Source organism: Silurus aristotelis (genome assembly GCF_946808225.1).
Source record: "Silurus aristotelis genome assembly, chromosome: 11".
Lineage (NCBI taxonomy): Eukaryota > Metazoa > Chordata > Actinopteri > Siluriformes > Siluridae > Silurus > Silurus aristotelis.
The window spans coordinates 18,527,373-18,553,251 of NC_139584.1; the positions used below are offsets into that span (position 1 = coordinate 18,527,373).

Here is a 25,879-nt window from a genome sequence, read left to right on the forward strand (position 1 = left end):
TTACACGGGACAGTTTGGGCCTTGCTGTCTTTAAAACCATCTTGTCCCCTGCTCTGACGGCGGAGTCTCTGGATTTTTGCAGCGCATGCACCTTAGCGGTAATCTACGGCATCTGGTTGGAACGTGTGGTGATGGTCTTGGAGATGGTCACGTAATCAATGCACTTGCCGATGTAGCTGGTCACTGTTGACATGTACTCCTCCAAGTTGATAAAATTGTCGTTGGTTGCAGCTTCCCTAAACCCCAGTCAGTGCATTTAAAGCAGTCCTGAAGAGCAGACATGGATCCTGTTGGTAAGGTTCTCACCTGCTTTCGAGCTAGTTTTAAATGCCTGCTGAGTGGTCTGTATGCTGGGATCAGCATAACAGAGATGTGGTCTGAGTAGCCGAGGTGGGGATGGGGCTTCGCCCGGTATGCGCCCAGGATGTTTGTGTAAACAACATCCAGCATGTTTTCCCCTGCAAAGTCCACATTCTGGTGAAATTCAGGGAGCACAGTCCTAAAATTTGAATGGTTAAAATCTCTGGCGACAATAAACAATCCGTCAGGATGTGTTTTGTATTTCACGAATGGTCCCATAGAGTATGCTGAGCGCTTTCATAGCATTAGCGCTAGGTGGAATGTACAATCCGAGCACAATAGCGGTGGTGAATTCCCGGGAAGCCCTAAATAAAAAGGTATACATCTCACAACCATAAACTCCAACAGCGATGAGCAGTAGGTGGAAATGAGGACAGAGTTCTTACACCATTCCGTGTTGATATAAACACAAAGAGTTGTATTTCTGTCGGCACGAAACGTGGCTAGCCCATCCAGCTGAATGGGGGCGTCCAGAATTCTGTAGCTCAGCCACGTCTCAGTGAACACAAACACGCAGCAGTGTCTGTACTCACGCTGAGTAGCTTGTTGAAGTCTAATGTAGTCCAATTTATTGTCCAGGGAGCAGACATTTGCCAGCAGGATAGGGTTAGATTTCAGCCCTCTCGCTTTCTGCGCTTCTATTTCCTCGTGCAGCACTTTCGATTCCTCCTTTTCCATCCGTCTGCCGCAGGCGAAGCCGAGGTATGGAGGACTGGTTCTCTAAGCACGCAGAGGTCCGCGTGGACTATAGCTTCTGCCGCAGATCATCATTTATTGTGTTGTTGGGGTTATTTCTGTGTTCTTGGAGTGTTTGGCGGGGGTAATATTCATGTTGTATCATAAATATTACTTTTTTCATAAAAATATGATAGGCTTTATAAAAATATTAATTTTCCTATTGATGAGTGTAGTTTCATGAACAACTGTTCAAACGTGCAATAAGTGTACGAAAAGATGAAATAATTTATGTTTTTGAACCAAAAAATGAGAAAGGTTACATAACAAATCATGTTCTGACAAAAAAAATACTTTAATAATAAAAAACTATATTTTGAAAATATTAGTTTACATATTCATAGGAATAATTTTATGAAAAACAGTTAAAAAGTAAACGAAAAAGATGAAAAATTATGTTTTGACAAAAACTCCCTTTTTTCATAAAAATATGATATGAAAATATAAATTTTCTTATTCATAAGCTTAGTTTAATGAAAACCATTTAAAAGTGCAATAAGTGTACGATAATGTGTCTTAAATCATGTTTTTTTTTTAAATGGTTTTATTGATTCAAATATGATAGTTATTTTAAAAGACTTTGTTTCCTATCTATAAGCTTAATTTATTTAAAAAACAATAAAACGTGCAATACATGAACAAAAAACTGAGAAAGGGTACATGACAAATCATGTTTTGACAATAATATGATTTTTGTTCATAAAAATTTAAAACTTTTGTTAAAATATGAATGTACATATCCAGAAACATATTTTGATTAAAATTGTTAAAAAGTGCTGTAAGTGAACAAAAATCTAAATGTGACAAAAGTTTTGACAAAAAAAGAAAATAATTATTTTATAAGAAAATATGATAGGTATTATGAAAATATGAATTTTTATATTAATAATCATAATTTCATGAAAAACCTTTAAAAAAATTAAAAAAGTGATTGAAAAGGTTATATGACATTGTTTTGACAATAAATATGCTTTTTTCATTGTTTTTGAGTTTTTATTAAAATAAAATTTTTCCTATTCTTGAGTTTAATTTAAATGAAAACCCTTACAACATGCAATACCTGAACAAAATTCGAAAAAGTGACGACAAGTCATGTTGTCATTTTTTTTTCTTAATTTTTATATTCATAAACGTTTTCATATATTACCGCTACAAAGTAACATATTAAAAAAACTAAATAAGAAAAAGTGACATGACAAATCATGTTCTGATGAAAAAAAGGACTTTAATAATAAAAACAGATATTTTGAAACTATTAATTTACATATTCATAAACATAATTTTATGCACAAGCCTTTGTGCCGGTCCCAAGCTCGTAAAAACGTGCCAAATCAAACATGCGAATGATCCGCTGTGGCGACCCCTAATGGGAGAAGCCGAAAGAAAGAAATTTTAAAATAATTTGTTTCCTATTTATAAGCTTTTCAAAATAAATTTATTTTTAAAAACGATAAAACGTGCAATACATGAACAAAAAAACAAGAAAGCTGAAAGTACAAATCATGTTTTGACAATAATATGATTTTTTTTTTCATAAAAATTTAAAACATCGTTAAAATATACATTTACATATCCAAAAACATATTTTCATAAAAATTGTTTTAAACAAAGTGCTGTAAGTGAACAAAAATAAAAAAACGTGACATGACAAATCATGTTTTGACAAAAAAAAAATGTATTTTATAGAAAAAAGAATTTATAGGTATTATGAAAATTAGTTTCAAGAAAAAACATTAAAAGGTGCAATATCTGTACGAAAATGTGACAAATCATGTTTTGACAAAAAAAAAGCCTTTATTGATACAAATATGATAATAAAAAAAACGTGTTTCCTATTTATAAACTTAACTTAATTTTAAAAAACGTTAAAATGTGCAATACATGAACAAAAACTAGAAAGCTGACATGACAAATCATGATAATATGATTATTTTCATAAAAATTTTAAACATTGTTAAAATATGAATTTACATATCCAGAATCATATTTTCATAAAGATTGTAAAAAAAAAAGTGCTGTAAGTAAACAAAAAAATAAATTGTGACACGACGAATAATGTTTTGACAAAGAAGTATTTTATTTTAAAAAATATGATAATTAAAAAAATAATTTTTCATATTGATAGTCATCATTTAATGAAAAACTGTAAAAAAAAAAAAAAAAAGTGATCGAAAAGGTTATGACAAATTGTTTTGACAAAAAATATGCTTTTTTTTATACAATACGGATTTTTACAATGTGCAAAACCTAAACAAAATAAGAAAAAGTGGCATGACAAATTGTTGTGTCATAATATTACTTTTTTCTTAAAAATATGATAGGTTTTATGAAAATATGAATTTTTACATTCATAATCATGATTTTATATTAAACCGCTACAAAGTGCAATATTAAAAAAAAAAAAAAAAAAAGAAAAAGTTAATGTTCTGACAGAAAAAGGACTTTAATAATACAAAACAAATATTTAGAAAATATTAATTTACATATTTATAAGCATAATTTTATGAAAAACTATTAAAAAGATATAAAAAAGATGACTTGACAAAATTAGTTTTGACCAAAAATATGCCTTTTTCCATAAAAATATGATTTATATTTAAAATGTTATATTTTCATTAAAAACACAATTTCTTATCTGAACGAAAAAGTGACATGACAAATCATGTTTTGACAAAAACTCCTTTTTTCATAAAAATGTGAAAGGATTATGAAAATATTATTTTTGTAATTCATAAGCTTAGTTTCATGAAAAATCATTAAAAAGTGCAATAAGTGTACAATGATGTCTTAAATCATATTTTGACAAAAAAAATGGTTTTATTGATACAAATATGATGGTTATTTTAAAATAACTTGTTTTCTATCTATGAGCTTAATTTAATTTGAAAACATTAAAACGTGCAATACATGAACAAAAAAACGAGAAAGGTGACATGACAAATCTTTTTTGACAATAATATGATTTATGTTAATAAAAATGTAAAACATTGTTAAAATATGAATTTACATATCCAGAAACATATTTTTATTAAAATCGTTAAAAAAAAAGTGCTGTAAGTGAACGCAAATCAAAAACGAGTGATGACAAATCAAGTTGACAAAAAATTTTTATTTCATAAACAAATATGATTTGATATTATGAAAATATGAATTTATATATAAGTGATTGAAAAGGTCAAATGACAAATTGTTTTGACAATAAATATGCCATGTGTCATAAATATTACTTAATAATTTTTTATATTAGGTTTTATGAAAATATAAATTTTTATATTCATAAACATGATTTCATATTAACCCGCTACAAGATGCAATATTAAAAAACAAAAAAGGAAAGAGACATGACAAATCATGTTTTGACAAAAACTCTGCCTTTTTTCATAAAAATATGATAAATATAAATTTTATTAATTATAAACTTAGTTTCATGAAAAAACGTGCAATAATTGTACAAAAAGGTGATGTAATCATGTTTTGATAAATAAATTTACTTTTTCATACAAATGAGTTATTTTAAAAATAAAATTATTCCTATTTATAAGCTTAAATTAATATATAATAAAAAAAACTTTAAATCGTGCAATGCGTGAACAAAAAACAAAATAGAGGTTACATGGCAAACCATGTGTTAGCAAAAAATATTAAAAATGTATATTTTCATAACTATATGTTCATAAATATAATTTCTTAAAAAAAAAAACGTTTAAAAGTCCAATAAGTAATGAAAAAAGGTGACATGGCAAATCATGATAATTTTTTTTTTCATAAAAATGTATTGTTAAAATATGAATTTTTATATGCAAAAACAGAATTTTATATAAAGTCATTAAAAAGTTTTAATGTGTACGAAAAACTGTTTATAAAAATGTGTTGGTTATTGTTAAAAAAAATATTTTCTTATTCATAAGATTAAATTAATGAAGCAGTTAAAAAGTACGATAAGCGGAAAAAAAAAGTGACAACCAAGTTGAGAAAAATATACCTATACAAAATAAATTAATATGTATATTAGCATAATTTAATGAAAATTGTTAAAAGGTGCAATAAATGAAAAACGACAATGGTGACTAAAATAATAAAAAAAAAATTATTAAAAGTTAAATAAAAATATAAGTTTTCATAATCACAATTTCATGAAAAACTATAAATAAAATTTGACAAATTTTATAACAAGTCATAAATCATTAAATATATACACTGAAAAAAAAAAAAAAAAAAAAAAAAAAAAAGGTAAAAAGACTGGCAGCAGGGCTTCCAGAGATAATCTGTTAAATTACAGAAATAATAGACTTTATGGTCAAAAGTACTTAAATTACAGGATATTACTGTTGATAAATATTTTTTTAACTTTATAAAAACAGATAAATTCTGTCAAATAACATAGAAAAACAACCAACTGTCAGGTTAATCACCATAAATGTAAGGTTTTAATTAGTTATTTAATAAAACTGATCTGTCCATTTACATTAATTTACTGTAAAAGTAGTCTTCCTCATATACAATAATGATAAAATAAATCCAAAAAGCACATATTTGAAAACGATTCATATATTTAATCTCTGTAAATTAAAATGCATTTACTGTGTAAATACAGATATCATTAATTACAATAATCAGAAAATGTTGTATAAAAATACTCGAATCATAATACACAGACAAATGTCTGTAGATACATCTTAATAGTTCATTTTCCAGACATATTACAGTTTAACTTTTTTTTGCAGTAGAGCAATGAGCTCTACTGTATATTCTGTACTTATAAAAGAAACCTGTACATTCACAGTATTAATAATTGAACAGAAGCACTGTATGTCAAGTTAAATGAACAATCGGATTATAGAAAATAAGAGCATGCAAAAATATCTACATTAAATGGCAATTGCTGTACACCTTTATACATTTAAAATGACATTTTATCTAAAGCAACATACCAAATCCAAGTTAGTCTAACACAGTAGACACAGCAGTTTATATAAAAAATAAAATAGTGACCTGCACTCTTTAGCTTGTTGAAGATCAGTCTCAGTGCCATAGACTGGATTAGCTGCAGAGGCTTGGTAGTAGATGCTGGAAAGTCTGCTAAGAGAGCAATACAACAGTCCAGTTTGGAGAGAACAAGAGCTTGGACAGGGAGTTCTGTAGCATGGCCCAAAAGAAAGAGTCTGATCTTCATAATGTTGTACAGGGCAAATCTGCTAGATTGGGCCAGTGCAATTTATATATGCATCAATAATAACACCAAAGTTAGGTCAGCTGGAAACATTAGCAGTTCTGTGTTGGCAGGGTTAAGTTGATGATCATTCAACATACAGCAAGATATTTCTGTCCAGGAGGCAAAGATGAGAGCAGCAACTGTCGAGCAATCCAGCTGAAATGAATGAGAGAGAGAGAGAGAGAGAGAGAGAGAGAGAGAGAGAGAGAGAGAGAGAGAGAGAGAGAGAGAGAGAGAGAAATGTTTATGTTTCTAAATGACAGACCCCATTGTCATGACTCACAAATGTTTGGAATCCCGAGCAGATCCTGCAAAAATGTATAATTTTAACAAAAGAGGGATCATATAATATGCATGTTATTTTATATTTAGTATTGTCCTGACTAAGATATTTGACATTAACAACGTTTCTATATGGTCCACAAGTCAAAACATGTCTAAAATTATATATAATAACTACCTTTATGAACCTAAATGGTTTATAAAAAGGTCTGAATGGTTATAAATGGTAATATAGATGATCTACAATTCAATCCCTGACAACCTGAAGGACATACCTGAGGTAAGACATGGACAACTGGAGTGAGGTTCCAAAGACACGGACATTCAGGTGGATAACTGTTCCAAAAACTGCAAACAAATCCAGCAAAACGAGCACAGATGACTTAAAAGCTGCTGGAGTTACAGAGCAGGACAGTCTTAGTTGAGTGGCCTCTTTGGAAAGCAGACTAGTACAGGAGGTTGCTCTGTGGGAGAAAGCACAACCAACATGACTCAGTCATTAAATGAATACAATTGTTTACTGCAGTGTTTAATTGATAAAATGTTTGTTTTTTTAAAATAAAAAAATACAATATACTTTTTTTTTTATTCTAGACCCATATTACATGTATTCATGGTCCCAGTTAACCCACAAAAGTAATGTAAATTGAATGTAATTAGTTATTTTACCTTGACTTCAATACCGATTCCAAAATGTTAGAAATTTTCAAAGCAATTGGGTCAGTGCCTAAGTAGTATTGAAAACAATCCCCAGCCCTACTCTAAGCCCTCACCCTCATCACATATGCATAAAAATTATACTACTACTACTACTACAATTAATGATAACAAGTTGATTTGTGCTACACACCTTTGACATGCTTTTCTGCTGTAGAGCTCCACAGTTTTTCCACACGACCTTAAACCAAGAACAATATTTATGACTTTGTATTGCAGTCACACATTACATACACATGTTCCACTGGGACAATGATCCAAAAGCTAAGCTGGAATGGTTTACATACATTTATATAACTTACTTTGACTTAGCTGCTTCACTGTATTACACAGGGTTGTTACCTTCTAGACCGGTCTAAGCTTCTAGCACATTTTCACAATCCAAGCAATTCAATATGTAATGAGTTTACTTATCCAGCCAGGATTTACTTTAATTCAGTGTTTTGTCCTTTAGCTGTTGTTATGTCACTTTACAAAATACTGCACGTTTTAACTTCAAAACTACATTTAACAACAGAAATGCGCAGTCTATAAAATGTGCTTCACATGTTTGAAACACGTACCTTAATCAGCTTGATGTCTTCTGTAGTTTCCTTAGATTCTTGTAGTTTGCGATGTTTAGTGAAAAAGCGCGTTATTGTCTTAATCATTTCCCAGAGGAACTGCCTAAAACTAATTCAAACCGTTGTGGGCGGAGCTAACTCGGCGGCAATTTTGAATTTGTGTCAGTATGCGCACGCGCGGAGCCTAACCTGAATCCTTCTTATTTTTCTTTTATGGTGGTTTGTGAACCTACTAGCAGGATAATATGCGCAGCGGTGGTGTAGGAGACTAGGAGAACCCGTGCAAGGAATCCAAAAAGTGTTTTGTTGGTTGACACTATTGATTAGGTGCAGGTTGCTTTTTATTTTATTTTATAATTTTTTTTATTTATCTGATGATTTTTTTTTTTTAAAGAAGCTAATTGTTTTGAGTTCTTTACTGTTTAAAATTTTATACTGGACAATGCCTTAACAATGCATAATTTTACTGTATGTAAAAATACTATTATTTGACAATAACTTCGCTTTAACCTTCATATGATTAACTGTCTTCAATGGTAATAAAAAACAAAACCAAGTGGAAAGGGAGTAAGGCCAGGAACATTGGAGGTGGGTTTAAACTGTTTTATCATGGTGTGGATGGGAAGAGAAATGGTGTAGGGGTGATTCTGAAGGAAGCGTACAGTAAGAGTGTAGTGGAGGTGAAGAGAGTTTCTGATAGGGTGATGATCGTGAAGGTGGAAGTTGAAAGGATGATGATAAATGTCATCAGTGCCTATGCTCCACAAGTTGGCTGTGAGATGGAGGAGAAGGAAAGATTCTGGAGTGAATTAGATGAAGTGGTAGATGGTGTACCTAGGAAAGAACGATTGGTGATTGGGGCAGACTTTAATGGGCATGTAGGTGAAGGGAACAGAGGTGATGAGGAGGTGATGGGTAGGTATGGTTTTAAGGAGAGGAATGTGGAAGGGCAGATGGTGGTAGATTTTGCTAAAAGGATGGAAATGGCAGTGGTGAACACGTATTTTAAGAAGAAGGAGGATCACAGGGTGACGTATAAGAGTGGAAGAAGGTGCACACAGGTGGATTATCTTCTGTGTAGGAGATGCAACCTGAAGGAGATTGGAGACTGTAAGGTGTTGGTGGAGGACAGTGTAGCTAGACAGCATCGGATGGTGGTCTGTAGGATGGTTTTGGAGGCGAAGAAGAAGAGGAGAAAAGTAAGGTTTGAAAGAAGAATAAGATGGTGGAAACTGAAGGAGGAAGACTGTAGTGTGCAGTTCAGGGAAGAGGTCAGACAGGGGCTTGGTGGTGGTGAAGAGGTGCCGGATGATTGGGCAACTACTGCAGGAGTGATGAGGGAGGCAGCTAGAAAAGTACTTGGTGTGACATCTGGAAATAGAAAGCAAGACAAGGAGACGTGGTGGTGGAATGAGGAAGTGCAGGAGAGCATTAGGGGAAAGAGGTTGGCAAAACAGAAGTGGGATCGACAGAGTGATGAGAAAAGTAGGCAGGAGTACAAGGAGATGCGGCAGCAGGTTAAAAGGGATGTGGCGAAAGCCAAGGAAAAGGCATATGAGGAGCTGTATAAGAGGTTGGACACTAAGGAAGGAGAAAAGGATTTATACCGATTGGCCAAGCAGAGGGACCGAGCTGGGAAGGATGTACTGCAAGTTAGAGCAATAAAGGATGGAGAGGGAACTGTGTTGACTAGTGAGGAGAGTGTGTTGAGAAGATGGAGGGAGTATTTTGAGCAGCTGATGAATGAGGAAAATCAGAGAGAGAGAAGGTTGGAGGATGTGGAGTTGGTGAAGCAGGAAGTAGATAGGATTAGTAAGGAGGAAGTGAGAGCAGCAATTAAGAGGATGAAGAATGGAAAGTCGGTTGGACCAGATGACATACCGGTAGAAGCGTGGAGATGTTTAGGAGAGATGGCAGTGGAGTTTTTAACCAGATTGTTTAACAGGATTCTGGAAGGGGAGAGGATGCCTGAGGAATGGAGAAGGAGTGTGCTGGTACCGATCTTTAAGCATAAGGGAGATGTGCAGACCTGCAGTAACTACAGGGGAATTAAGTTGATCAGTCACACCATGAAGTTATGGGAAAGAGTAGTGGAAGCCAGGCTGAGAGAAGAGGTGACCATCTGTGAGCAACAGTATGGTTTCATGCCGAGGAAGAGCACCACAGATGCCTTATTTGCTTTGAGGATGTTGATGGAGAAGTATAGAGAAGGACAGAAGGAGCTGCATTGTGTATTTGTGGATTTAGAGAAAGCGTACGACAGGGTGCCGAGAGAGGAGTTGTGGTATTGTATGAGGAAGTCAGGTGTGTCAGAGAAGTATGTGAGGGTGGTGCAGGACATGTATGAGGACAGTGTGACGGCAGTAAAGTGTGCAGTAGGTACGACAGACTGGTTCAGGGTGAAGGTTGGACTGCATCAAGGATCGGCCCTGAGCCCTTTCCTGTTTGCAGTGGTAATGGACAGGTTGACGGACGAGGTCAGACAGGAGTCTCCCTGGACTATGATGTTTGCAGATGATATTGTGATTTGTGGTGAGAGTAGAGAGCAGGTTGAGAAGAGCCTGGAGAGGTGGAGATATGCGCTGGAGAGAAGGGGAATGAAAGTCAGTAGGTGTAAGACAGAGTACATGTGTGTGAATGAGAGGGAGGGCAGTGGAGTGATGCGGTTGCAGGGAGAAGAGGTGGAGAAGGTGGAGGAGTTCAGGTACCTGGGGTCAACAGTGCAAAGTAATGGAGAGTGTGTTAGGGAAGTAAAGAAAAGAGTGCAGGCAGGGTGGAGTGGGTGGAGAAGAGTGACAGGAGTGATTTGTGATAAAAGAGTATCTGCAAGAATGAAAGGGAAAGTTTATAGGACTGTGGTGAGACCTGCGATGTTGTATGGATTAGAGACAGTGGCATTGAGTAAAAGACAGGAGGTGGAGCTGGAGGTAGCAGAGCTGAAGATGTTAAGGTTTTCGTTGGGAGTGACGAGGATGGACAAGATTAGAAATGAGTTTATTAGAGGGACAGCGCATGTAGGACGTTTTGGTGACAAGGTGAGGGAGGCGAGATTGAGATGGTTTGGACATGTGCAGAGAAGGGACAGGAATTATATTGGTAGAAAAATGCTGAAGATGGAGCCACCAGGTAGGAGGAAAAGAGGAAGGCCAAGGAGGAGGTTCATGGATGTGGTGAGGGATGACATGCAGGTAGTTGGTGTAAAAGAGGCAGATATAGAGGACAGGGTGGTATGGAGACGGATGATCCGCTGTGGCGACCCCTAATGGGAGCAGCCGAAAGAAGAAGAAGAAGAAGAAGAAGAAGAATGGTAATAAAAACACAATGATTACAAGAATAATCTGCAAATATTAGATATCATTCTATGTAAAAATACAAATTACTCTGTGAAAATACAGCTAATATCTTTTAAAAAACAGAAAATTTCTATAATATCAAAATACAATACATTTTTGATAAAAATTTAATGAAGGAACGTTAAAATAGAGAAAATATATGTAAAACAACAGGCCTTTTGTTGTAAATTGAAAAAAAGGTAAATGTCTATTAAAAAATACAGACATTTAACTGTAAAAAAAACCCTTTTTTTTTTTAAACAGTGTATTAAGAACATATGTCTGGCAATGCCATGTGTGTGCTGTAACGAATGAGCTTCTTGGGAGCTAAAAAAAGAGATTCCGCAAGTCTAAGCCTGGTAAAAAGAAAGGAAGGTGGTTCTTCTAACCATCGTATATTTACAATATACAGGATGGTTACAGGAGGCACTTACTGGTGACCCAGTTGCATTTGCATTTTTTTAATGAGAAATGGCATGACACATCAAGCTTTACTAAAAAATATCACTTTTTTTTAATAAAAACATGGTAATTTTATGAAATTATGAATTTTTATATTCATAAGAATAATTCTATGGAACCCAGCCATTAGGGAGGCACAAGCCAGTGCACTCTTAGCACCGGTCCCAAGCCCGGATAATTCAATTCAATTCAATTCATTTTTATTTGTATAGCGCTTTTAACAATGAACATTGTCTCAAAGCAGCTTTACACAGATAATGCGGTGATTAAAAATGCATATGTTCTTTATGAGTAAGTTTGTCCCTGATGAGCAAGCCGGTGGCGACTGGCGACTGTGGCAAGGAAAAACTCCCCGATATAATGGGGAGGGTTGCGTTAGGAAGGGCATCCAGCGTAAAACATGTGCCAAATCAAATATTCGGGTCACGTTTAAGAAATTCATACCGGATCGGTCGAGGCCCGGGTTAACAATGACCGCCACAGGTATCGTTGGCCAACAGGGTACCGGTGGAAATTGGGCTACTGTTGGCCGAAGGAGGAGACGGAGAGGAGGAAGACGTCTACAAAGACGGCAGGGAAAGGAGAAGTCTAGGAGAGTAGAGGTTAGGGTTGGTACTTTAAATGTTGGCACTATGACTGGTAAAGGAAAAAAGGTAGCTGATATGATGGAGAGGAGAAAGGTAAATATGTTGTGTGTTCAGGAGACCAAGTGGAAAGGGAGTAAGGCCAGGAACATTGGAGGTGGGTTAAAACTGTTCTGTTATGGTGTGGATGGAAAGAGAAATGGTGTAGGGGTGATTCTGAAGGAAGAGTACAGTAAGAGTTTAGTGGAGGTGAAGAGAGTTTCTAATAGGGTGATGAACGTGAAGCTGGAAGTTGAAGGGATGATGATAAATGTCATCAGTGCCTATGCTCCACAAGTTGGCTGTGAGATAGAGGAGAAGGAGAAATTCTGGAGTGAATTAGATGAAGTGGTAGATGGTGTACCTAGGAATGAATGATTGGTGATTGGGGCAGACTTTAATGGGCATGTAGGTGAAGGGAACAGAGGTGATGAGGAGGTTATGGGTAGGTATGGCTTTAAGGAGAGGAATGTGGAAGGGCAGATGGTGGTAGATTTTGCTAAAAGGATCGAAATGGCAGTGGTGAATACTTATTTTAAGAAGAAGGAGGATCATAGGGTGACGTATAAGAGTGGAGGAAGGTGCACACAAGTGGATTATGTTCTATGTAGGAGATGCAACCTTAAGGAGATTGGAGACTGTAAAGTGTTGGCAGGGGACGGTGTCGCTAGACAGCATCGGATGGTGGTCTGTAGGATGGTTTTGGAGGTGAAGAAGAAGGGGAGGAGAGTGAGGACTGACAAAAGAATAAGATAGTTGAAACTGAAGGAGCAAGACTGTAGTGTGAGGTTCAGGGAAGAGGTCAGACGGGCTCGGTGGTGGTGAAGAGTTGCTGAATGATTGGGAAATGACTGCAGGAGTGATGAGGGAGGCAGCTAGAAAAGTACTTGGTGTGACATCTGGAAATAGAAAGGAAGACAAAGAGACGTGGTGGTGGAATGAGGAAGTGCAGGTGAGCATAAGGGGAAAGAGGTTAACAAAACAGAAGTGGGATCGACAGGGTGATGAGCAAAGTAGGCAGGAGTACAAGGAGATGCGGCAGCAGGTGAAGAGGGATGTGGCGAAAGCCAAGGAAAAGGCATACGAGGAGCTGTATGAGAGGTTGAACACTAAGGGAGAAAAGGATTTGTACCGATTGGCCAGGCAGAGGGACCGAGCTGGGAAGGATGTGTTGCAAGTTAGAGCAATAAAGAATGGAGATGGATATGTGTTGACTAGTGAGGAAAGTGTGTTAAGAAGGTGGAGGGAGTATTTTGAGCAGCTGATGAATGAGGATAATGGGAGAGAGAAGGTTGGATGATGTGGAGTTAGTAAAGCAGGAAGTGGATAGGATTAGTAAGGAGGAAGTGAGAGCAGCGATTAAGAGGATGAAGAGTGGAAAGTTGGTTGGACCAGATGACATAACGGTAGAAGCATGGAGATGTTTAGGAGAGATGGCAGTGGAGTTTTTAATCAGATTGTTTAACAAGATTCTGGAAGGTGAGAGGATGCCTGAGGAATGGAGAAGGAGTGTGCTGGTACCGATCTTTAAGCATAAGGGAGATGTACAGACCTGCAGTAACTACAGGGGAATTAAGTTGATCAGTCACACCATGAAGTTATGGGAAAGAGTAGTGGAAGCCAGGCTGAGAGAAGAGGTGACCATCTGTGAGCAACAGTATGGTTTCATGCCGAGGAAGAGCACCACAGATGCCTTATTTGCTTTGAGAATGTTGATAGAGAAGTATAGAGAAGGACAGAAGGAATTGCATTGTGTATTTGTGGATTTAGAGAAAGCATATGACAGGGTGCCAAGAGAGGAGTTGTGGTATTGTATGAGGAAGTCAGGTGTGTCAGAGAAGTATGTGAGGGTGGTGCAGGACATGTATGAGGACAGTGTGACAGCAGTGAAGTGTGCAATAGGACAGACAGACTGGTTCAAGGTGAAAGGTTGGATTGCATCAAGGATCGGCCATGAGCCCTTTCCTGTTTGCAGTGGTGATGGACAGGTTGACGAACGAGGTCAGACAGAAGACTTCCTGGACTATGATGTTTGCGGATGATATTGTGATTTGTGGTGAGAGTAGTGAGGGGGGCGCGCATATGCATAGGCGCACGGAGCATACGAGACACACACACACACACACACACACACACACACACACACACACACATACTGACATCACTCACTTGTTCACTCACACACACAGACACACACACACACACAGCACGATTAAGTAGTGGGAAGAAATAGAGGGAATATAACAAATAATGTATGGATTTGATAGACATAGAGATAGAAACGAACGGACGTAGACTTCATTTCTGGGACGAGAGAACATATAAAGATAGAAACGGTGTAGAGAGGAGACAGTCAGAGAAGCAAATACAAGATAAATTGTGGGCTATTACATATTTTCATGGCATTGAAGTGTTACAACAGGTATTTCCAGGGGAAGACTGGTATGAAAAAATAAAAATCATCTGGAAACCTCAACTGTTAAACCTCAGTATTTCGCACCCTAGTCTAAGCCCCTAAACCTAATAAAGCAGTCAAACACCTATTTGATTTCATAGCAGACCCAAATAGTGAAGACGAAGAACCATTGATAGAATTAAATGCAGAAGTACCTGAACAATCTAATTAATGCTAATAGTGGAACCTAGAGAGGTGTTGTGGGAAAGAGGTGCAGCTATCTCAATTTTGGTCGATAAAATTAACTCATTAATTGGACAGAGCCGTAAGAATCCAAAACGACCTTGTGTAACAGTGGGACGAATAAACGGCCATCTTAAGTGGTCTGACAAAAATAAAAACCCAGGGCCTAGAGAAACAAGCAGAGTGAGACAGGGGTGCATCATGAGTGTGGATGAATCCACAATTACGCCTGTGGATGTGATCATTTTAAGACACAAAGGAGCTGAAAAAGAGATCAGAAAATACATGAAAAAATGGAAAGACCAGACAACTGGGGAGTCGCAATGGCCAGAAGAGGGAACATTTAATAAAGAAAAGTGTGATATAATGAGGACCATATTAGAATGTTGGGGAGAAATGAAGAAAGAAAAGAAGGAAAAGACAAAAAAATTAGACATCATAGAATAGTTTGAACATAAGGGGGAAAAATGCTGAAAGGGAGGATGGAACTCCCGGCTTTAGACAACAAGAGGAACAAGGGAAGAACAGGACAAACAAACAGAGTGCTATTTAAGAATCCTGATGAGGAGGAGGGAGATGATGAAGAAAGCAGCAGTGACTGGAGGTATGACTATGAACATGATTATAATCTAGATATCTCACCTAAAGGATGGGAGAGAGAGCGAGAAGAACTAGAACCACCTGAATACGACCAGAACCTGTCGGAACTCAGAATCCCCTCTGAGACCAAACACCTCAGGAGTGCTCCAAGTTTCCTTTTCTTAGTTACAACTTCCCACAAAACTCGGTTAGAACTCCCAATAAAAAGGCCCAGAGGTTTGGATGAGAAGGACAGCAAAAAAAGATTTATTTCTTTTCTCTGCAGAGAAGGTCAATCAAACAACAAGAACAATCCAAGAATAATCCTTTTCAGAAAGATAGATGCTTGCAAGCGCTTCAAAAGGAAAGTCCCAAGAAACCCTAATGGTGTAAATCACCTAAGGTGATTTCCACCCAGAACTCTTAGGTAGTTTCCAAAATCAGAACTCACCCAAAAATGAAAGTAACAACTAAAATCCTAAAATAGAAGCCTTCAGACCGGTCTTGAAGATACTCCAACTGCAACTGCTCCAAAAGAACACACTTGACTGCTGAGATTGCCTCCTATTTATTTGCAGGCACCTCCCTCCTTAATTTACATATTTTTATTCCAAATCCCATTATTTCTAACCTGCTGGGTTTTTAGGCCCTTCCCACTAATTTTTATTCATCAAATGGTATTTCTCAAATCCCATTATTTCCGCTTCTTCCTGGTTCCTCCCTTTCCTGTCGTCATTTCCCCCATGTGAGCTCCCTTTTTCATATCCCATTATTTTCGGGCCCATTTGGGGCTTTATTTTTTAAAACTTGTCTTATTCCCCTCATACTTGTCTTGGCACTTGCTAAAGCAACATCATTTGGATTATTCTACTTCTCTTGGACATTTTCTTGTTTTCTTCTTCTTGATCATGCGTAAGTATCTTCTCTTATTTTACTTAAACCTACTGTTGATTATTCTTTCTTAAACCTTTATTTTAATACCTTATGTGCCTTTTTCTAAAGTGTGATTATAGTTGATTATACTTCTGCATGCTTTGTCTTATATGCTTCCTTATTCCTAGTTATGTACTAGTTCAGTACCTAGTGTGCTGAACTGGTCTTCCCCCCTACTCGGTTGCCACCATGCTATCCATTGACCTCCTTGTCTTTTCTTATGTGTTCTAGCTCGAGTTAAAACTACTAGACACAAGTCCTCAGGCCCTTATTCTAGGGCTCGTCTTCCTGCCCATTGTCATACCCAGATAAACCATCTGCTTGATGAACTGTCCAATTACTTGGATAATCCTTCTGATGGCACTGTTTCTCCTCATACTTTCTCATCTTCTCACACCTCTCCTTCTTTCATGGATGTTGGCACTCAGACTGACCCTGTGGTGATTCTTCCTGTTGGTTCTACTCCTGGGGCCATTGACTCCTCTGACACTGATACTGCCCCTGACTCTGCGCCTTCTTCTCCGGCCTCTACTGTCTCCCCTCGACCTGCTTCTCCATTCTACTTTCCCACTTCTCCTGCCAGTCTTTTCCCTAGGCCTTCATCTCCTGCCAGTGTCATTATGATTGAGTCTGATTGTGAACCTGGGATGGTTTCTGACCCTTTTGAGAGCCCTTTTCCCTCCATGTATGAGTTTCTTAAGTCCCGCAGTTCTTTCATTCCTTCCTGTCACTGCTTTCCCCTAAGCACTTGTCCTCACATAAATTAGCCTGAGTTAAATAAATAAACATATAAATAAAGCTATACCAACAAGAAAATGCCCAGCTCGAGGCAGAGATGCAGAAAGCAACTCAGAGAAGCATGAAAACAGTGGACCAGTGCCAACAATATCTTGATAAACTAGAATTCCAACTGTCAATGAATCAGCCGAGAAACAGTGCAAAGGTTGGGAGAAAGAAAAATCGGAAAGCAACAAGAGAAACAATGATGGATATCCCAGAAGAACGTATGATAACAAGGTCACAAACCGAAAGGAAAAATCAAGATGATGAAGAAAAAGACATGGAGGAAGAGGTGATAAGACCCAAACATCAAAACCCTTTGCACATGCCAGTTGTTATAAAAGGAGCAGAACCAATATATAACACCATGGTGATTCATGGATCTTACAGGACTGATAAGCAGACTGCCTAGCATATGTGAAGGAGCACAAAAATGGATAACACGCTTCGAAGAACAAACTATGGGACAGATGCTGGCCATGGGTGATATCAAGGCAATTTTGACACAGTCTCGGGGAAAAGTTAAGAAGATAGAAATAATGGATCATGCACAATTAGGCTATGTGGGAGAAGAGCAAAAGTATGATCGCTAGTCAATTGAATCGAAAAGAAATGAAATATGGAATGCACTTTGATCAGCATAACCAACTCAAGCAGATCCAAGCAAGGTGGAAAAGCTGAAAAAGGACGAGAACGAGGGAGTAGCTCAATTCATCCTTACAGAAGTTACAGAAAGCCTGGCGAGAAGAGATGGAATCAGCATGGGATGAGTCAACGGCTAGCATCACATTGTTCAAGATGATGTTGAAAAAGGCACTTCCAAGTGAAGTACAAGAGCAACTTGAAACAGTTGTAGGGCTTAATACAATGACCTGGACAACCTTCGAAGCAAATGTCATACACTTTGTGGAAATGCATAGGAAAATAGAGAAAACAGCTATAAAGGCGGCAGAAGATTTAGTGGTACTGCTACACAAAGCACAGCTCGGAGAACTAACACGGAGCAAACAAGAAAATCAAGAAAAACGCAAAAAGAAAAGTTCAGCTAAACAAGCAGCAGTCATGGTACAGCAGGTTCCAGCTGTTCAAACCACACAAGATCAAGGAAATCAACAACTAATGCCTGTGGGACAACCAATGATGGCAATACAACCCCAGGTACCTGTGACATTCACCGATGCCTGAGCAGATGGCCTATCCAACAAACCAACAATATCCACCACAAAACAGAGGGTGGGGACAAGCAAGAGGCTGAGGCAGAGGAGGAATGTTTCAACCAAGACCAAGAAATTATCAACCACCAAGAGGAGGAAGATGCTGGAACTGCCAAGATCCCAATCACATGATGAGAAACTGCCCATATCCAATAAGACAACAGCAAGGTAACCAACAACAAAATCAAAGCTGGCAGGATCCCGGAAACTGGGCAGGACCATGGACGGGACAGAATCAACAAGGCCAAACTCAAGCGAACCTTAGAGGCGGCACTCCAGGGCCACCACAAGGTAACATGTCAAGATGCCCAGAGAAGCCAGAGGGGGTTCTGGTACAGTGCCCCACCTCACTGTACCCTGCACAAGAACCAACCATAATGGTGGATGTGGGTAACCAGCTCCAAACATCGTTTTTGATTGATACAGGAGCAACATTCACAAGTATTGGAAAAGAAGGCTCCAAGCTCCCCCTCTCATGCAAAGCAGTAAAGACAGTAGGCTTCTCGGGTAAAACTCAAACTTTGCAATTCACAGAGCCACAAGACATAACAGTAGAAGGAATCACTATACAACCACCACTATTGTATTCTCCTGACACTCCAGCAAATCTATTAGGCAGAGATGTACTATGCAAGCTAGGAGCAAAAATCTACTGTGGACCTACAGGAGTGAGGGTTGAACTTCCTGAGTGTTTAGCTCAATAGTATGTGATGGTGGAAAGAAAAACAGAACAACAAACACTGGATAAAGTCTACTGGCTGGAACTCAAAGAGACATATTCAGAAATCCACAAGGAAATATCTCAACATAAAGTTAACACCTGAGGATAGTGTGACAGCTCACACTGTGTTGATCAACAGACAGGCGCAGGTGAGAACACAAATAGAGCAGGTAGGACAGTGGCCCCAAAAGGTAGAACAAACTAAACAGAAAGCAGATCAGGTGCTGAAACAGGTTCCAGAAAAGCTATGGATTAAACATCAGACAGATTTAGGGTTAGTTAAGTCATGTTGTAGGGTTAGTTAAGTTGGCGCAAATTCAACTAAAGCCCAATGTGCAATTGCCTTATCAGAAACAAGTTGAAGCAGGAGTGTTAATTCCAACCAAAAGCCCTTGCAACACACCCATTTTTTCCGGTCAAAAACCTAACTCAGACAAATGGAGATTGGTCCATGATTTAAAGTTTGTAAACCATGTTGTAGTAGCAGAAAATCATGTAGTGCCTGATCCACAACCTTTGTTAACAAACATCCCTGAAGGGACTAAATTGTACACTGTGATTGATTTATGTTCAGCATTTTTTAGTGTACCACTGCATCCTGAGTCTCTTTGCAACTCCTGAGAGTTTTTTTGCATTCACTTACGGGGGAACACAATTTAATTAAATAAATTTTTATTTGTATAGCGCTTTTAACAATTAACATTGTCTCAAAAAGCTTTACACAGATAATGTGGTGATTAAAAGTGAATATGTTCTTTATAAGTAAGTTTGTCGATGATTAGCACGAGATCTGGCAGAACTAGATATTCAGAGCAGTTTGCTCCAATATGTGGATGACCTACTGATTTGTAGTCAAACTAAAGAACAGTGTATGAAGGACTCGTTAAAGGTCCTAGAAACCCTAGATCACAATGGACACAAGGTCAGTAAGGAAAAATTGCAATTCTGCCAGCAAAAGGTAGAATATTTGGGTAGAGTGCTCGAATGCACTACACGAAAAATCTCACCCTCACATGTAGCGGCAGTTCAGAAAACACCACAACCTCAAACAGTGCGACAGATGTTGTCATTCCTGGGTTTAGCTGGTTTTAGCAGACCGTGGGTTTGTGATTTTGCGTTGAAAACACAACCTCTTAGAGACATGATAAAGGCAGCAGATCAGACAAAATCTAGCGCTTGTCTGGTCTGGACAGAGGAAGGCAAAAAAGCCTTTGAGACAATTAAAAGTGATCTAAAATCTGCCCCAGCGTTAGCCTGTCCCGACTATACAAAACCTTTTCACCTTTATGTATCAGAAAGGCGAGGTTTTGCATCACCCATACTAGCACAACAGCAACAGAGTATGGGAAAAAAAAGCCATTTGCATACTACAGTACAGCTCTTGATAATGTGGAAAAAAACATGCCACCTTGTTACAGAGGATTGGCAGCTGCAACATTTGCCTATCAAAAGGCATCAACAATCACGATGGGTCATCCAGTGACCCTGTACACCTCTCATGCACTACATGCATACTGACAAGTCAAAAGTTTGTGATAACAAATGCACTTAGGACAGGTTATGATGTAATTCTTTCCACACGAGAACTGACAATTGAGAGATGCCTCACAATTAACCCAGCTGACCGAGTAGTGCTACCAGATGAGGGAACTCCCCATGAGTGCATTACAGCAGCAGAGAAGTTTCTAAAAGCCAGGGATCACCTAGATAACCAACCATTGCAAAATGCCCAAATTGTCTTATTTGTGGACGGTTCATGCTATCGCGTGAATGATGGCAATAAAGCAGGATATGCTGTGGTCATGCACAATGAGGAAGATGACTAATTTTGAGTACTAACAAGTGTTAGTGTGCCACAAACTTGTTCTGCCTAATTGGCAGAAATAAAAGCCCTAACAGCATCATGTAGGTTGGAAGCAGGTGGAAGGTGTACTATATACACAGATTCAGCCTATGCATATGGGGTATGTCACACTTTTGGACCATTCTGGGAACAGAGGGGTTTCCAGAGAGCTGATGGATCAGCCATTTTGCATGGTCCTGCAATTTCTGATTTGCTCTAAGCAATGATGCTTCCAAAGGCATTAGCCATTGTGAAATGTAAGGCCCACAAATCTGATGGTGAGATGGTCAGTAGAGGCAGCTAAGAAAGCAGTGGTAGGCGAAGATTGTGTGAAAGTGATGGTACAGGGTGAAGAGCATGAAGAAGAATGAGGGCAGGTGACAGAAGAACATCTTGGGGAATATCAGGATGTAGCAAGTGGGGAAGAGAAAGAGAGGTGGAAGAAACGAGGTGCATATACAAAATGTTTAAAAGTGTAAAGAAATATGAAAATATTCATATTCATATTCATAAGCATAATCCTATGAAATAATAAAAGAGCAAAAGACATGGTAGTTATTATGATATGAATATTTAAATCAATAAGCATAATTCTATGACAAATTATTTAAATGGACAAAAAATGAATGAACTACTTTAGAAAGTCGCATTTCATCATAAAATATATTTAATCATATATTTTCATATTCATAAACATATTTACATATTTAAAAAATATTGTAAAGAGACAAAAATGCAGGAAACTGATTTATATTACATCAAATATGTGACTTTTAAAAATAAAAAATACTATAGGTTTTATGAAAATAATAATATTCCTATTCATAAGCTTAGTTTTATCATAAAGAAGTGCAATGAATGGATGAAAGGGTGACATAAATCATGTTTTAAACAAAAAAAACCCAGAGAAAAGTTACATGACAAATCGTGTTAACAAAGAAATTAGCTATAAAAATATGCTAGATATGGAAATATGAAATTTTTATATTCATAATCATGATTTTATATTAAACTGTTACAAAGTGCAATATTAAAAAACAAAAACGGCAAAAGTGACATGACAAATCATGTTCTGACAAAAAAAGAACTTAAAAAAAACCAGATATTTTGAAAATATTAATTTACATATTCATAAGCATAATTTTATGAAAAAAAGTCCAATATTTAAATGAAAAAGGTGACTTGAAAAATTGTTTTGACAAAAAGTGTACGATAATGTGTCTTAAATCATATTTAGGAAAAAAAATGGTTTTATTGATACAAATATGATAGTTATTTTTAAATATTTTGTTTCCAATTTATAAGCTTAATTTAATTTTTTTTAAAAAACATAAAAACGTACAATACATGAACAAAAAAACGAGAAAGGTGACATGACAATTCTTATTTGACAATGATATGATTTTTGTTCATAAAAATGTAAACCGTATTGTTAAGATATGAATTTACAGATCCAGAAACATATTTATCAAAATCGTTAAAAAGTGCTGTTAGTTAACACAAAACAAAAACGAGACATGACAAATCAAGTTTTGACAAAAAAAAATCCCAGGCAGAGGGACCAAGCTGGAAAGTATGTTCTGCAAGTTAGAGCAATAAAGGATGGAGATGGAAATGTGTTGACTAGTGAGGAGAGTGTGTTGAGAAGATGGAGGGAGTATTTTGAGCAGCTTATAAACAAGGAAAATGAAAGAGAGAGAAGTTTGGATGGTGTGTAGATGCTGAAGCAGAAAGTGGATAGGATTAGTAAGAAGGAAGTGAGAGGATGATTTGTGGATTAAGAGGATGAAGAGTGAAAAGTCGGTAGGACAAGATGACATACCGGTAGAACCATGGAGATGTTTAGGAGAGATGGCAGTTTAACAAGATTCTGGAAGGTGAGAGGATGCCTGAGGAATGGAGAAGGAGTGTGCTGGTACCGATTTTTAAGAATAAGGGAGATGTGCAGACCTGCAGTAATTACAGGGGAATTAAGTTGATCAGTCACACCATGAAGTTATGGGAACGAGTAGTGGAAGCTAGGCTGAGAAAAGAGGTGACCATCTGTGAGCAACAGTATGGTTTTATGCTTAGGAAGAGCACCACAGACGCCTTATTTGCTTTGAGAATGTTGATGGAGAAGTATAGAGTAGGTCAGAAGGAGTTGCATTGTGGATTTAGAGAAAGCGTACAACAGGGTGCCAAGTTATGGTATTGTATGAGGAAGTCAGGTGTTTCAGAGAAGTATGTGAGTTAACTGCTGTCACACTGTCCTGCACCACAGTGTGCAGTAGGAACAACAGACTGGTTCAAGGTGGCGGTTGGACTGCATCATGGATCGGCTCTGAGCAATTTCCTGTTTGCAGTGGTGATGGACAGGTTGACAGACAAGGTCAGACAGGAGTCTCCGTGGACTATGATGTTTGCGGATGATATTGTGATTTGTGGTGAGAGTAGGGAGCAGGTTGAGAAGAGCCTGGAAAGGTGGAGGTATGCGCTGGAGAGAAGGGTAATGAAAGTCAGTAGGAGTAAGACAGAGTACATGTGTGTAAATGAGAGGGAGGGCAGTGGAGTGGTGCAGTTGCGGGGAGAAGAGGTGTAGAAGGTGGAGGAGTTCAGGTACTTGGGGTCAACAGTGCAAAGTAATAGGGAGTGTGTTAGAGAAGTGAAGAAGTTTATAGGACTGTGGTGAGACCTGTGATGTTGTATGGTTTAGAGACAGTGGCATTGAGTAAAAGACAGGAGGTGTAGCTGGAGGTAGCAGAGTTGAAGATTTTAAGGTTTTCGTTGGTAGTGACGAGGATTAGAAATGAGTTTATTAGAGGGACAGTGCATGTAGGAGACAAGGTGAGGGAGGGGAGATTGAGATGGTTTGGACATGTGCAGAGGAGGGACATGGGGTATATCGGTAGGAGAATGCTGAGGATGGAGCTACCAGGAAGGAGGAAAAGAGGAAGGCCAAGGAGGAAGTTCATGGATGTGGTGAAGGAAGACATGCAGGTAGTTGGTGTGACAGAAGCAGATGTAGAGGACAGGGGGTTGTGGAGACGTATGATCCGCTGTGGCGACCCCTAATGGGAGAAGCCAAAAGAAGAAGAATGGCTTTTTATGAAAATATCATTTTTCCTATTCCTGAGTTTAATTTCAATGAAAACAGTTACAACTTGCAATATGTGAACAAAATAAGAAAAAAGTGACATGACAAATCATGTGTCATAAATATTATTTTTTTCATAAAAATATGATTGATCTTTTCACATATTTTTTTTTCTAAAAATTATTAAAAGTGCTGTAATTGAACAAAAATAAAAAAACGTGACATGACAATTCATGTTTTGACAAAATAGTTATTTTATTAAAAAACAATATATTTATGAAAATGTATGGATTTTTTGTGGTCAAAAAGGTGATGACCAATTGTTTTAAGAAAAAAAATATTCTTTTTTTTTTTTTTTTTTTTTTACACAATATGGCTCTTTATGAAAAAAACCCAGCCATTATGGTTGCATAAGCCAGTGAACACTTAGTGCCGGTCCCAAGCCTGGATAAATGGGGACGGTTGCGTTAGGAAGGGCATCCAGCACCAAATCGAATATGCGGATCACAAATAAGAATTTCATACCAGATTGGTCGAGGCCCGGGTTACCAACGACCGCCACAGGTATCGTTAGCCTACAGGGTACCGGTGGAAATTGGGCTACTGTTGGCCGAAGGAGGAGAAGGAGTGGAGGAAGATGTCTAAAGAGACGCAGGGAAAGGAGAAGTGTTGGTACTATGATGTTGCTACTATGACTGGTAAAGGGAAAGAGGTAGCTGATATGATGGAGAGGAGAAAGGTGGATATGTTGTGTGTTCAGGAGACCAAGTGGAAAGGGAGTAAGGCCAGGAACATGTAGGGTGTAGGGGTTATCGTGGTGGAAGAGTGCAATAAGAGTGTAGTCCAGGTGAAGAGAGTTTCTGATAGGGTGATGAACGTGAAGCTGGAAGTTGAAGGGTTGATGATAAATCTTCTATTATTGATTATGGTGATCTGTTGTATATGAATGCCCCATCAAAGTATCTTCAGATGTTGGATGCTGTGTTTTATGGAGCTTTAAGGTTTATTTCAAATTGCAGACCTCTAACTCATCATTGTACACTTTATTCCAAAGTGAATTTGTCATATCGCCGGCTTACTCACCTTTATATTTTTATATATAAGGGTATTTTAGGCAGGCTGCCATGCTACATATCCGAATTTCTTTCTTTTGTACAGAGTACTTATGGTTTACAGTCCCAGAAAATTCTCATTAAAATGTTCCTCAAGCTAGGACAGAGTTGTTCAAAAAGGCTTTTATGTTTTTTTACACCTTCAACTTGGAATGACCTACAAAAATCACTAAAACTACAGTGTTTAATTTTCTTAAATGATTTTAAACATTATGTTAAATCTATAGAAAATTAGTCTATCCACACGTGTAAATGTTTAAATTAATAGCACTTTTATTTAAATTTAAATGCACTTGAGTTGTCTTTGCCTCTTTATTTGTTTTGTGATTTTGTGATTTAATTTGTTCTGCTATTTTGGCCAGGTCTCTCTTGAAAAAGAGACTATATATCTCAATGAGACTAACCTGGTTAAATAAAGGTTAAATAAAAATAAATGTTATCGGTGCTTATGCCCCACAAGCCGGCTGTGAGATGGAGGAGAAGGAAAAATTCTGGAGTGAATTAAATGAAGTGGTAGATGGTGAACCTAGGAATGAACGATTGGTGATTGGGGCAGACTTTAATGGGCATGTAGGTGAAGGGAACAGAGGTGATGAGGAGGTGATGGGTAAGTATGGCTTTTAAGAGATGAATGTGGAAGGGCAGATGGTGGTAGATTATGCTAAAAAGATGTGTCGGAACTTAGAACCCATCTCTG

General features: G+C 37.5%; 3 long non-coding RNA genes across 3 annotated transcripts in view; 1 reads left to right on the top strand and 2 right to left on the bottom strand.

Moving 5' to 3' along the window:
- Positions 1–25,879, bottom strand: part of LOC310733427 — a 447,063-nt gene that overhangs the window by 14,290 nt on the left and 406,894 nt on the right. The gene's annotated exons all lie outside the window — the stretch shown is intronic.
- On the bottom strand, positions 5,816–8,187 carry LOC310733775. Its single transcript, XR_014535879.1, has 5 exons — positions 7,870–8,187; positions 7,440–7,487; positions 6,865–7,053; positions 6,406–6,463; positions 5,816–6,287 (listed from the first exon to the last, which is right to left on the bottom strand). It is a non-coding gene; the product is annotated as an uncharacterized lncRNA (long non-coding RNA).
- LOC310733402 overlaps positions 22,793–25,879 on the top strand; it is a 465,189-nt gene continuing 462,102 nt past the window's right edge. The window contains exon 1 of the long non-coding RNA XR_014535711.1: positions 22,793–23,204. This is a non-coding gene — a long non-coding RNA (uncharacterized lncRNA). The remainder of the gene's footprint in view (positions 23,205–25,879) is intronic.